Source organism: Colias eurytheme, chromosome 21 (genome assembly GCF_061535395.1).
Source record: "Colias eurytheme isolate Ceu_HAF_F1 chromosome 21, ilColEury1 Martin Lab GWU primary, whole genome shotgun sequence".
In the NCBI taxonomy this organism is placed as follows: domain Eukaryota; kingdom Metazoa; phylum Arthropoda; class Insecta; order Lepidoptera; family Pieridae; genus Colias; species Colias eurytheme.
Window position 1 is genome coordinate 8,860,785 of NC_143000.1, and position 11,961 is coordinate 8,872,745.

Here is an 11,961-nt window from a genome sequence, read left to right on the forward strand (position 1 = left end):
TGATTCTATGGGAAAACAAATCTTTGAAAAAAAAATAATTCGTTCACTTTATCGAGCAGAGATGTGAGTGTTGTCAGACTTAAAATAGTCAAATATATAGATTAATACCACATACGAATGAATGTTTATTAATTTTCATTTTTAGTTTTATTAAATTCAAATGCTATAAAAATCAGAAGCAAAACTTAACTTTTTTTAACACACATCTTAATTTATTTAGGTCATTCTATAAAATAAAATGTTGTGTGGTTTTATGAAAGTGAAACTGTTCGAACGGTTCCGAATACTGCTTTGTGTAGCGCATGTCGCGTGACAGTCGTGACGTGAGTAGGTATACCTACTCGGCAGCCGCGTGGTTGTGTGGTCGATGGTTGGATCCAATATTTGTATTACCTGACTGTTCTACTGTTACACTATTATTAACTAGACAATGTAGATAGAAAATAAACTTACCTTGACCTAGAGAAAGGCAATGCAATTCATTTAATTCAAGCAAACTAACTTTTATTTTTGTTACTTTACACCCCAATATCTCTGCTATCCCATAGAACAGATCAATAATTATTATATTCATAGAATCTGTATATTTTTATCTATTTAATCCCCTATAAATCATCAGTGTAACGATCAGACCCAGAGTCCTATGGGAGTTTGCCATTCTCCAAACAGAGCTACATTCCCAAACCTCGAAATTGCATTGAGAATGTATTTGGTCTTGATGGTATCATATTGCACTGGAGAGCGCTCATTTTCAAAAATGAAAATTATAAAAAATAGGCTTCGAACCACGATGGGACAAAACCGTCTATCAAAGTTTTCTCTCCTGAGCATTGAAAGCGATTTACTCCGAGAACTGGATTTCAGCGAAATCATCAACGATTTTTCGGCAAAAAAAGCTCGAAAGGTTCCGTTCGTTATCACTAAAATTTAGTTCAGATAATTCATGTTTCCGATTACATTTATATGCGTTTGTTAAATACTAAGAGAATCTACTTGGTTTCACAATAAATTATTTATTGAAAAACTCGACTGAGAAAAATTGTTCATTTTATTTGGAAAATAATTTGGGGCGAGGGGGCCTCCACTCCTTTGTTGCCCCGGGGCCTCTGGACCTCTAAATCCGGCCCTGCCTCAACGACTAATAAATCTTACAAGTAATAGATGGTGCCACTACGATGAAAACTATTTGATTGATAGGCCATTTTGTCAAACCGCTATTTTGAAGTTGGTGTGCGTAAAAACAGGTGTCGAGTTTTACAGACAAAAAAATTGTTTAGGAGTGATTTTTTGCAGGTGTTTTTGATTGGACACGATTATCACAAGCCGTTAAGCATATTTCATTTATATTTTTAATGCGTTAGTTGACTCTATTTTATGTTATTGATGCAGTTACAATTGCCTCATGAAAATTTCACTGTGGGGTTATTGCAACTGTGAGGTTAGTTACAATAGCCCCTTATATTTTTGTATGAAACTAAAAACACTAGTGATGTGACAGTGTCGATATTTTTAATTTAATATGTCCTTCTTGGTGGTCAAAATATACTTTCTTTATGATTAATTAAAGAAGAACCATCGATTATTTCTTCGATATTATACCCAGAGACGGGTTCATAAGTAAAATTCAAATTAGATAAAAAAGCGTGGTTAAAGAATATAATTACTAAAAATGATAGGTAGGATAGTTCTGTGATTGTTCAAGTAATTTTTAGTAAACGGTTGATTAACTAATAAACGTATTTTGTTTGGTTTACGTTTTTAACAATATTTAACACAAAGAATATTATTTTTTCTGACCAAAAACTAAAATGGCACTGTAATTTTTTTTTGTTGCGATTTAAAGTGGTAAATCAAAGTACATGTGTTTTTCCTCTAAATAATGCGGCGCCATCTACGATCGCAACGTTATTGTAGCAATAGTTCACTAATACCACAGACTAATAATAATATACTACGTATCTAATACACAATAGTACGATACAAATCACACGCAGAATAATAAAAAAATATCGATGAATAAGTTTTTTGCATTCCCCACACTAATTCTCTAACAAATAGTTGCATTTGCCCCACAATCAGAAAAATAAGTTTTTTTCTGAAAACTAGTCCTTGCTACGCGGTAATACAGTTCAAAATCCTATGAATAACATGAAATCTCATAAATATATTCTATATTCGTTGTTTTATATGAAATAGAAGAAGAGCTATGGCAGTTAGTTGCATTTACCCCCGACTAGGGGTTAATGTAACTTTTTCTACCAATTTTAGGAAATATTCTCACTACCAGTTATTTATAAGACTACTGTATTGCTTGATTGGTTTAAAATAATCTTGAATAAATACAAAAAACAATAAATGGGTCAAATAAATGACCAAATATAAAAGGAGATAACTGCAACCGATCAAACTTGAAACTTGTTATTTTTTAGTTGCATTTGCCCCGGTTGACCCTAGGTCTATTATATTTATTACTTTTTCATAGGTGAGGAAAATTACAATTAAAAAGTTTTTATTATAGATAAAAGAATATGTCTGAAATCTTCCACGTTAATAGTAAAAAGTGCTGAATAGATTTTGAGGAAAATTGACACAGATAAACATTTAGAGAGTATTTCTTATTGTTTGTTGTTCTATAGTTTCTAAAAATTCAGTTTTAATCCAATAATTAAAATAAAAAGATTTAAATATTATTTCTAAAATACATATAAAATTGTCACGTATAAACACAAAATATTAATTTTAATACAATTTTATTCAACTTCCTCAAAAACAAAAAGCCAAAATTTTACTACCTACTTCTAAAATTCTCACACAAGTATTTAAACAGCAAAATGAATCGTTTTTAAAATATCAACTAAAACGTATACAAAAATTCGTTCCAGCCTTCAAGGTAACATGATACGATGTTTTTTAAATTATCTGTGCATCTGTCATCGAGATATTGATGCACCCTTTGGTCCTACAATATTACAAAATTTGCATACACCATTTATGGGTTAACAATTGTCATTTGATTTTTATTCCGTACTAAATAATCAATTTTCAACCTTATCTATAAGCAATACAATATAAATTTTCATAACGTAATAACGTTCTAAAACTTCACGAAGATCACTAAAGATTTTAAAGGACGTGTATAATGCATTTTGATCTCTATTCTCACGGATTTAATATTGAAATTGCAATCACCGCCTAATCGAATTCGCAAGATGACGGCATAACTTGCATCTTTTTCATACACCATTTTTGTAAAATGAGCTCTATCATCGTGCTGTAGAGTAAAAATTTGCTTGAAACGAGTCGTAGAAGATTGCAGAAATCCCATTACAATGCAAAATGTATTCCGCCCCACAGGAATAGGGTTGAAAATTGCGTGACAGCGTTCGGTATGGGAAGAGTTTAACCCTTAAATGGCTTATGCAAATTCTTGGCTAGGAATTATTTTTGGTATCATTTTTCAATAGCTCATTAAAGGTCGCTAAGCTTATTCTGGCGTAAGTGCCGTAGGTTCGGATTCATTGTGAGCACACTCTGAGAGATTCCCTTGTATTGTGATCGGACCGATTTTATGGCTTTTATTTAAATTTTTGGCATTTGACGGCTTATTTGCATGATTGTTATTTATGGTTTATTGTATCTATTCTGCATGGGATTTGAGTGGAATAGCGTGTATCGGTTTAATGCTTCGTTGTATTTTAACAATTATGTGTAATGTGAATTTTTTTTTCCTATGGAAAGAAGATCGCTGAGATCTATTAGGCGTTATGCGCAGCTCAAAATTATATATATTTTTAAAAATATATTCTAGTTTACATGATAATATGTATTTATTTTTACTTGTACTTAGGTGCTAGCTTATAAGTTACTAGCTGTGCTCCGCTATTTCACCCGCAGTGCTCTACTCCTGTTGGTCTTAGCGTGATTATATACAGCCTATAACCCTTCCTCGATAAATGAGCTATCTAACACCGAAAGAATTTTACAAATCAGACCAGTAGTTCCTGAGATTAGCGCGTTCAAACAAACAAACTCTTCAGCTTTATAATATTAGTATAGATTTCATGATGGTCGAGTGGTGTTAAAGTTCTCTTTGTTTGTCTGCCTGTTGCACTTTATGAGAAAAGTAGTGAAGTAATTGTTGTATATCTAGTTGTCATTTCTAGATTTATGCACAATATATCTACAAAGTCTTCACTATTCTTACGATACGCAAATTAATGGTAAGTTTGTGTAAATACAAATATTTAATTTAATAATAATTTAATTCTGTCAGGTGATTAATTTTTATGTCTCCTATACAATTTGGTGGTCAATCTATTTCATAAAAATAAATTAATGTTGTCTAATCTTCAATACAGTGAGCCGTTTACAATAAATTTTACCACACCAAACCACCATAATTAAAGGAAAATACGTTAAGAATTAAGTTCTAAAATTTACATTAACGTCGATATCTGATAAAAATCGAATAATTAACAGCTCCCATCAGACACATGTCGCTAACAAAACCTCTTACAACATAGCTAATTACACCACGTTAGAGCGAGATAGCGATAGCAAAACTAGTGTGTAAGAAAGAGATGGTTGCATGGAAGATCGGAAGTCGATTGTACCGCACCACTGCGCACTGACCGAATGTGGTTTTTTTAATTAAAAATGGCTGATATATTTGATCTTGAATGATTTGAGGTCATGTGCGCGAGCGCCGTTTTTGAGGGTTATAATGAATTTTAAGTTTTAAGGGTTGTGACAGGTGATATGGATAGTCTGTAACACAGGTCTATAACAATTGGAGTACATTTCTATCTCTTGCTCTAAGCTTTATAATATTAATATAGATAGATTGTTTGGTTTAACGCGCTAATCTCAGAAACGACGTGTCCGATTTGATAAATTCTTTCAGTGTTAGATATTCCATTTATCGAGGACCTTATAACATCACGCTAAGGCCAATAGGCGCAATTTGAGTAAAACCACAGATTAGATACTAGCTTAAAACTGCGGGGCACAAAACACGGGCAAAATAAATAAATTTTCTTATTTATTCTTAATTCAAATTCAAATTCAATATTATTTAATGTGATTATTTTTATCAATTATTTCAATTAGCTAGTTTTGTATATTTGACACCACGTTTCCTAGTTGAGTTTCTAAAGGTCTGTAAAGGAAACCTAGGACTATTGTTACGTAATTACGTATACATTTTAACAATGAATGGTCACGGCTGGTAATCAGTGAAACAGTGTAACTCTAACATCTTTGTTTACATTCTATTCTTATCGGTATAATAATCTCTTATTGTACCTACTTATTACTTTTTAATGATTAATTTTGTAAATTTTGCCTCTCTTTCTCTTTATTTCATTTTTAATCTAACTCAATTATTTTGATGCTCAAATTTCAAAATGTTAAATGACATATCAACAGGATAACAGACGGACAAACATTTTTTGAGCAACTTATGTTTTCTACACATCATTCAATTAATTTCCCTTCATCCACATCACTTAACACGAAAAATAAACAAACGCTACAAAAAAAATAAGAAAAATAAAGATCCCTTAAAAAAAAACGAAAGACATTCAATAATTCGTTTTTAATAACAAAGACATGTGAAAGTCGATCGATACATATCGATGGGCCCTTTGTCCTACTTCCTTGGCTCACCGCAAAATAACCGCCTTGCCTCTAATTGCGTTCGTATCAGGTGTATTCACCGTAACTGACCGGTCATGCGAGACAACATACAAAAATCTACCTTATCTTATTACAATAGAGTTGATAATCCCTTGGGAGGAAGTACAAATTGTTCGAGTACTATTGTTAAGGTCAATAGCAGTTTTGTTAATTACTCTTTAAGAGTATGTGCTCCTGGTACCGTCTTAAGTTTTGGTGGTAACGGACATTTGGAAGTTATTTAATTTATCTATTAGTTAGAGTAGGATACGTTTAGATAATGTTTTAGGGCCGATTTTTCAATGCTTGGATAAAACTTATCCGTCCAATAAAGTATTACACGATAATATTAAAATGTCATGTAAACTAACAGATACGGGCAATTAGAATACGTTTTTAAAATGGCAGTTTTATACATTATTCGACGAATAAGTTTTATCCAAGCATTGAAAAATCGGCCCTTAGTAAAATTATAAAAGTGACAGATGATGAGTAGACTATATATATATATAGTTAGTTCTGGGGCTTCTGCCTAAGAAAATGTTTCCTATGTTTTTAATTTCATTAATTGTATAGAAATCCAACAAGTCCCTTCTTCTATAAGGATGGGATCTGCATTTTGCTCTATATTGCTCTTAAAAAATTGACTGCAGCAAAACATGGTTTTAAAAATTTATATTAAAAAAAGTAATTTTTATATTGGAAATTAAATAATTATTGAAGAATACAAGATCTATTAAAAGAAATCTATATTTCTTTTTCCGTATAAGATTCAAAATTTATCTCGTGTTAGAAAAAACATTCAAATTAGAATTGGTGACAGCTGCAGGTTATAATTTGGTTAATCAAGTAGGTACCTATTTATCGAGGTTAGTCTATTTTGTACTTCGTTTTAAACTTTTTATCGTGGTCTATTATAGACAAAAAGTATTTGTACCTAGTAGTAGTAGTAGGCATTTAACATCGCGCCTAAATCAGATTTTGTGCTTTTTATGACGTATTCACAACACCTATCAACTATCAAGATATTTATGCAAAATAAATATACTTACATACACTTAAAAATCATTACCTTCCTCCCGACGCATTCAGTTTAAACTGCATAAGACAGCATATAATACTAATACAAATGGTTTCCAAAGGTTTGTATGTATTTGAGCATCCTTACACCACATGGTTTAAACAGCATTAAACATAAATAATAATAGTTTAAAAAAACTAAACAACACGCTTTTAGTTCGGTTTTCTATAAAACGCGTGTTTTTTTATTTTTTTTTAACTATTATTTATTTTATCAAATTAGTGTATTGTTATCGGTCCTAAATAAATCTACAAAGTTTGAACGAAATCTGGCCGTTTAAAGTGGGTCAAAATCGCGCCCAAAAAAGTCGGTTACAAACATACAGGTGAAGCTAATATAAAGCGTGTAATAAAAATCTCTGGATTTAGTAGTCTTGAGCCATTTTAACCGCTTCCTACTAGTCTTGGACGTACAAGAAAAAGCCATAAAGCTTATAATAACGAAATTTGAGACATCGGCATATAAAATTGTAGTTAACACGCCACTGGCCGCCGTTCGTTAAAATTATGTATATTCTCAACTGACTTTCTTATCGCCATCAAAGTTTTGTGTAGCGCGATGTACTGTTTTGATACTTTGTAAATTTTATACTGTAGTTGTAGGTTGATGTTTTTACGTATTAGGAAGAGGGAAAAATTAAAGCTTGAATTTTCAAATAGGGCATATATTATACTTAATTAAGTTTGTGTTGATGTAAAAAAATAAAGTGAATATTGTATAGAGTGGGAACCATAAGTATGAACATTCACAATTTCAATAATAAATGAATTTATAAAAATTGGCAGTGTTTTTTATATTGACTTATCTATCTACTCATGCATAATATACTTACAGAATATGAATACTAAGTGTAAATATGAATACTAAGTCGACTCTACGTGGATGAGTATGTCAGATAAACATTCTTTATTACGACTTTTAACTGGATCCACTGAATACAATCTGGCTTAGAAATTTAAATAGAGTAATAAAGATAATTTTTACATTCGACATGAACAATAATACTTACAAAAACGTACATCTAATTCTTTAATTCAAACACACAAGTATCAAAACGTTTCCGTCCACACATGACACATTGCTATCGCATGTAACTAACAATCTAATTACAACCCGCGGGAATCGAACCCCGAACCGATAGCCGATCGGAGGGTTCGAGCCCTGGTGGAATTAATTCAAATTGTTTATTGGTACGTTTGGAAGTAGTAAAATAGTAACTTTGTAAGTACTAAGTATTATTCAAATAGGGACTTTTTGGGTTGATGTTTTGTATTTTTGTAAATTGAGAATAGAATATCTGTATCTATATAATTATCTGCAAAAGCGTATCACTACAAAGAATAAAACAAAGTCACTTTCTCTGTCCCTATGTCCCTTTGTATGCTTAAATCTTTCAAACTACACAACGGATTTTGATGCGTTTTTTTAATAGATAGAGTGATTCAAGAGGAAGGTATTAGTATATAAATAATTTATTAGGTTTAAGTCAAAGCGGGCGAAGCCGCGGGCGGTAAGCTAGTATTTTATAATTTTAGGTTTTAGTTTAATTACATATTAAATAAATATTTCAGTCAAAAAATAGTTTATATAGAACTTTATATCAACACTAGTGGTCCGCCGCGGCTTCGCCCGTGGTACATATTTCGCAATAAAAGGTAGCCTATGTCCTTTCTCGGGTATCAAAATATCTCCATACCAAATTTCATGAAAATTGGTTCAGTAGTTTAGGCGTGATTGAGTAACAGACAGACAGACAGAGTTACTTTCGCATTTATAATATTAGTATGGACTTACGATGAAAGTAAGCCCATCATTACAAGAAAATATCAATAAAATTTTAATGGAATTAGATAATTTTTGCCCTTCAATTAATTTATTGTTATTTAAAATGTCTGCGAGGGAGGCAATAATTAAATCGAAGGACACTGCAGGCGGGTGCAGTCACAATTTACAGCTTTCACGCTATTTTCAATTAAAAGCCTAATGGCTCACGCTTCGCCAATCCACCGATTGTCTAATTGTAGATTTATATGGAGCTGTTAATACCATAGAAAAAAAACAGCTGTTAGTTAAAACAATTAAATACACGTTCATCGCTAAATGTCGAGTTTGTACTGTATAGATCGAATTCATTTATACCAAATGCATTGAGGCATTTAGTAGTTCATCACTTTAACATTTAAACACAAGCTCCTTTCTTATTGAACCTTGTTATCTCTTTCAAACATCTGTTTATTATTAGTTTAATGTTTCCTAACAAATGCAATTCACTATGAGTTCAATATTTGCGATCTAGTATTCCTTTACAGAATCGTAAAGTTAACAATGTCTTCTTCATTAGAGTGCATCCATTTGTAATAATTGTTAAAATTACCAAAAGGGCAGCATTAAGAGCTCCTTTTTTATCAATAATCAATTCAGTAACAATTTTCTTATCATAACAACACTGCATACCCAATACCACCTAAAAATTTCAAAGGGTGGTATTATCAGCTCCATACACTCAACCCTAGGTTACAGCCACACCCTTTCTGAAAAACTTTCCTCTTAATCGTTTTACATTACGATCGTGTAATGTGCTAAGTTTGAGTTTCATTGTTATTGAAAATTTTCCAATATGCGGATCGGAACTCTTCGCAATAATAATTATGTCGGGCCTCGTTAAGGGAATTGCTAAATTTAACATTAACTTGGAATATTTTGTTAACTTAAATTGATTTATCATCACTACATAGTATAAAACAAAGTCGCTTTCTCTGTCCCTATGTCCCTATGTTCCTGTGTATGCTTAAATCTTTAAAACTACGCAACGTATTTTGATGCGGTTTTTTAAATAGATAGAGCGATTCAAGAGGAAGGTTTTAGTATATAATTTATTATGTTTTAGACAAAGCGGGCGAAGCCGCGGGCGGAAAGCTAGTTTTAACAATAAACTTTTACATGTAGTATCGTTTCTTAAAAACATGTTACGTTTAACTTTAACCCATGCTGCTGCACGGGTACCTACTAACCAAATAAAAAGTAGGTAGGTAGCTGTGGTAGGTAGTCTACAACTTGAAGTAAATTGCAACAAAATCGATTCCGTACTTCTTGCGTGGGAGAGCATCACACATCTTCATAACATACTCATATAATCTTACGTACATTAAGATGTTGTTTGTTAAAAGGTTCAGTTTATTGAAAACTTCTAAAGGTTAGATCAAAGGTTACGTTTCTTATCTCAAAAGGTTAACAAAAATGGATACCATAATGGAATCTAAGAAGAAGATACTCGGGTAGAGATAAACTACGATAACATGGCGCGCCCCTCCAAAATTCAAAACGTTTGAAAGTATTTGTGAAATTCGTAATAAATAATATAATATAATATTAAAAATTAATAATTTAATTATTAGATATATTATTATAAATAATAATAATATAATATTTAAATATTTGTATTTCACTACACACATTGAAACAGTAATTTGGAGGGGCGCGCCATGTTATCGTAGTTTATCTCTACTTATAGATTTTTAAGCAATATAACCTGGGATCACAATTAAAGTAGACACAACAATTATTATTGAACAAAAAACTTTCCAAATTGTGAGAACTACACGAAACCAGAAGGCACTATATCTATACTAATATTATAGAGAGGAAACGTTTGTATGTATGTATGTATGGTTTTCACTCATAAACTACTTTACCGATTTTGATTAAATTTGGCACAGATAATCTTTAGACCCTGAGAAAGAACATAGGCTACCTTTTATTTCGAAATATGTACCATGGGCGAAGCCGGGGTGGTCCGCTAGTTTCAAATAAAATTTTAATCATCAAAATCGGTTTACCTATCCAAGCCAAAGACCTGACGAAACAAACACAGTAAAGACGAATTAAGAAACAGAACTGGAAGTCGGTTGATAAGAAAATCTAAGAATGTTAGGAATTGAATCGACATCAATATAATTTAGGGACATGATAATCAAGTAGATAGATCCTAATTGCTCAGAAAATAGTTTATTTGTTGATAATAATTATACAAAGGCAAGACGGAAGCGAATCACGTGTCGCCTTACGTTTTACGAAATATTTTAGAGAAATCCTCGCCTCGCGTAATGAGTGTCATATTCGGTGTACCGTCAGCAAATAAGTTTTATAGGATTTTTAAATTTTTTTTTGAGAAATGCAAGTTCGAATCCTACATGATTAATGTTCTATTTTATGTAAGCGATAGTAATTGTTAATAAAATTAGGTTTTCATTTTTTAATCTACCTAATTAATATAAGAATATCTGGTAGTTACAATACCTAAATATAATAGATATATTCATTTTTATCGATCGAAGTATATATTTCATAAGCCACGTACAAAGTACAAGACATGTTAAAAAATAAGGTGAAAAATTTATAACAGTCTAATCTAGACAGTCTAGTCTAGTCTAATAAGCATCTATAAAAATATCTTGAACATTTTTCATAAAAAATATCTTGGCAGCGGTGGGATTCGAACCCACGCCTCCGAAGAGACTGGTGCCTTAAACCAGCGCCTTAGACCGCTCGGCCACGCTACCCACATGAAAACCACTGAAAAAATAGCTCACTATGTTTTACAAAAATAAAACGGTATGTGATAAAAATAGAAAAGATAAATTCTTGGGAGAGATGGTATTGTAGACGTGTTTATAAACTTGAGGATCTGTAATTGGTCGTTTGTTTTTATTAATTGCTTCATTGTCATTTGTTTCTTTCGTGTTTGAAATATAAAGTGATATTGTGGTTATTTATAATTCTCATTAGTGGCAATTTGACAGTCATTACGTGGTTAAGAATTGAGATTGAATTTAAAGATTATTGAGTTTGGTTAGGAAATATAAAAAGCAACCTCACAGAAATTGTTATTAAATTACAAATAGCAGTTAAATTGCTAGACTTATTAATAAAATACCGTCTACCTTATACCACGCAGGGAAAATATTTTATTGCATATAAAAATTAGAAAAGAAAGAAAGAGAAGAAGAATGAAATAAGCCAGCATCACTCGTCAGCGATCTTTTAATTTTACACCTGTTACTGTCAAATGGCAACAAAATAGAAAAAATCAGCTGGTCAATGGTTCTGCTGACGGTACAAACACGACACATCCAAAGTGTAGCGACGTGTAAAATCTGCATTTCTTTGAGATGCACTTGTACCCCCTCCACGAGAGTTCTACTTGG

General features: G+C 31.8%; 1 non-coding gene across 1 annotated transcript; it reads right to left on the bottom strand.

Annotated features, from left to right (window-relative positions):
• Window positions 1-11,234: 11,234 nt before the first annotated feature.
• TRNAL-AAG (transfer RNA leucine (anticodon AAG)) lies at window positions 11,235-11,316 on the bottom strand. The gene has a single exon. It is a non-coding gene; the product is annotated as a tRNA-Leu (tRNA).
• Window positions 11,317-11,961: the final 645 nt, after the last annotated feature.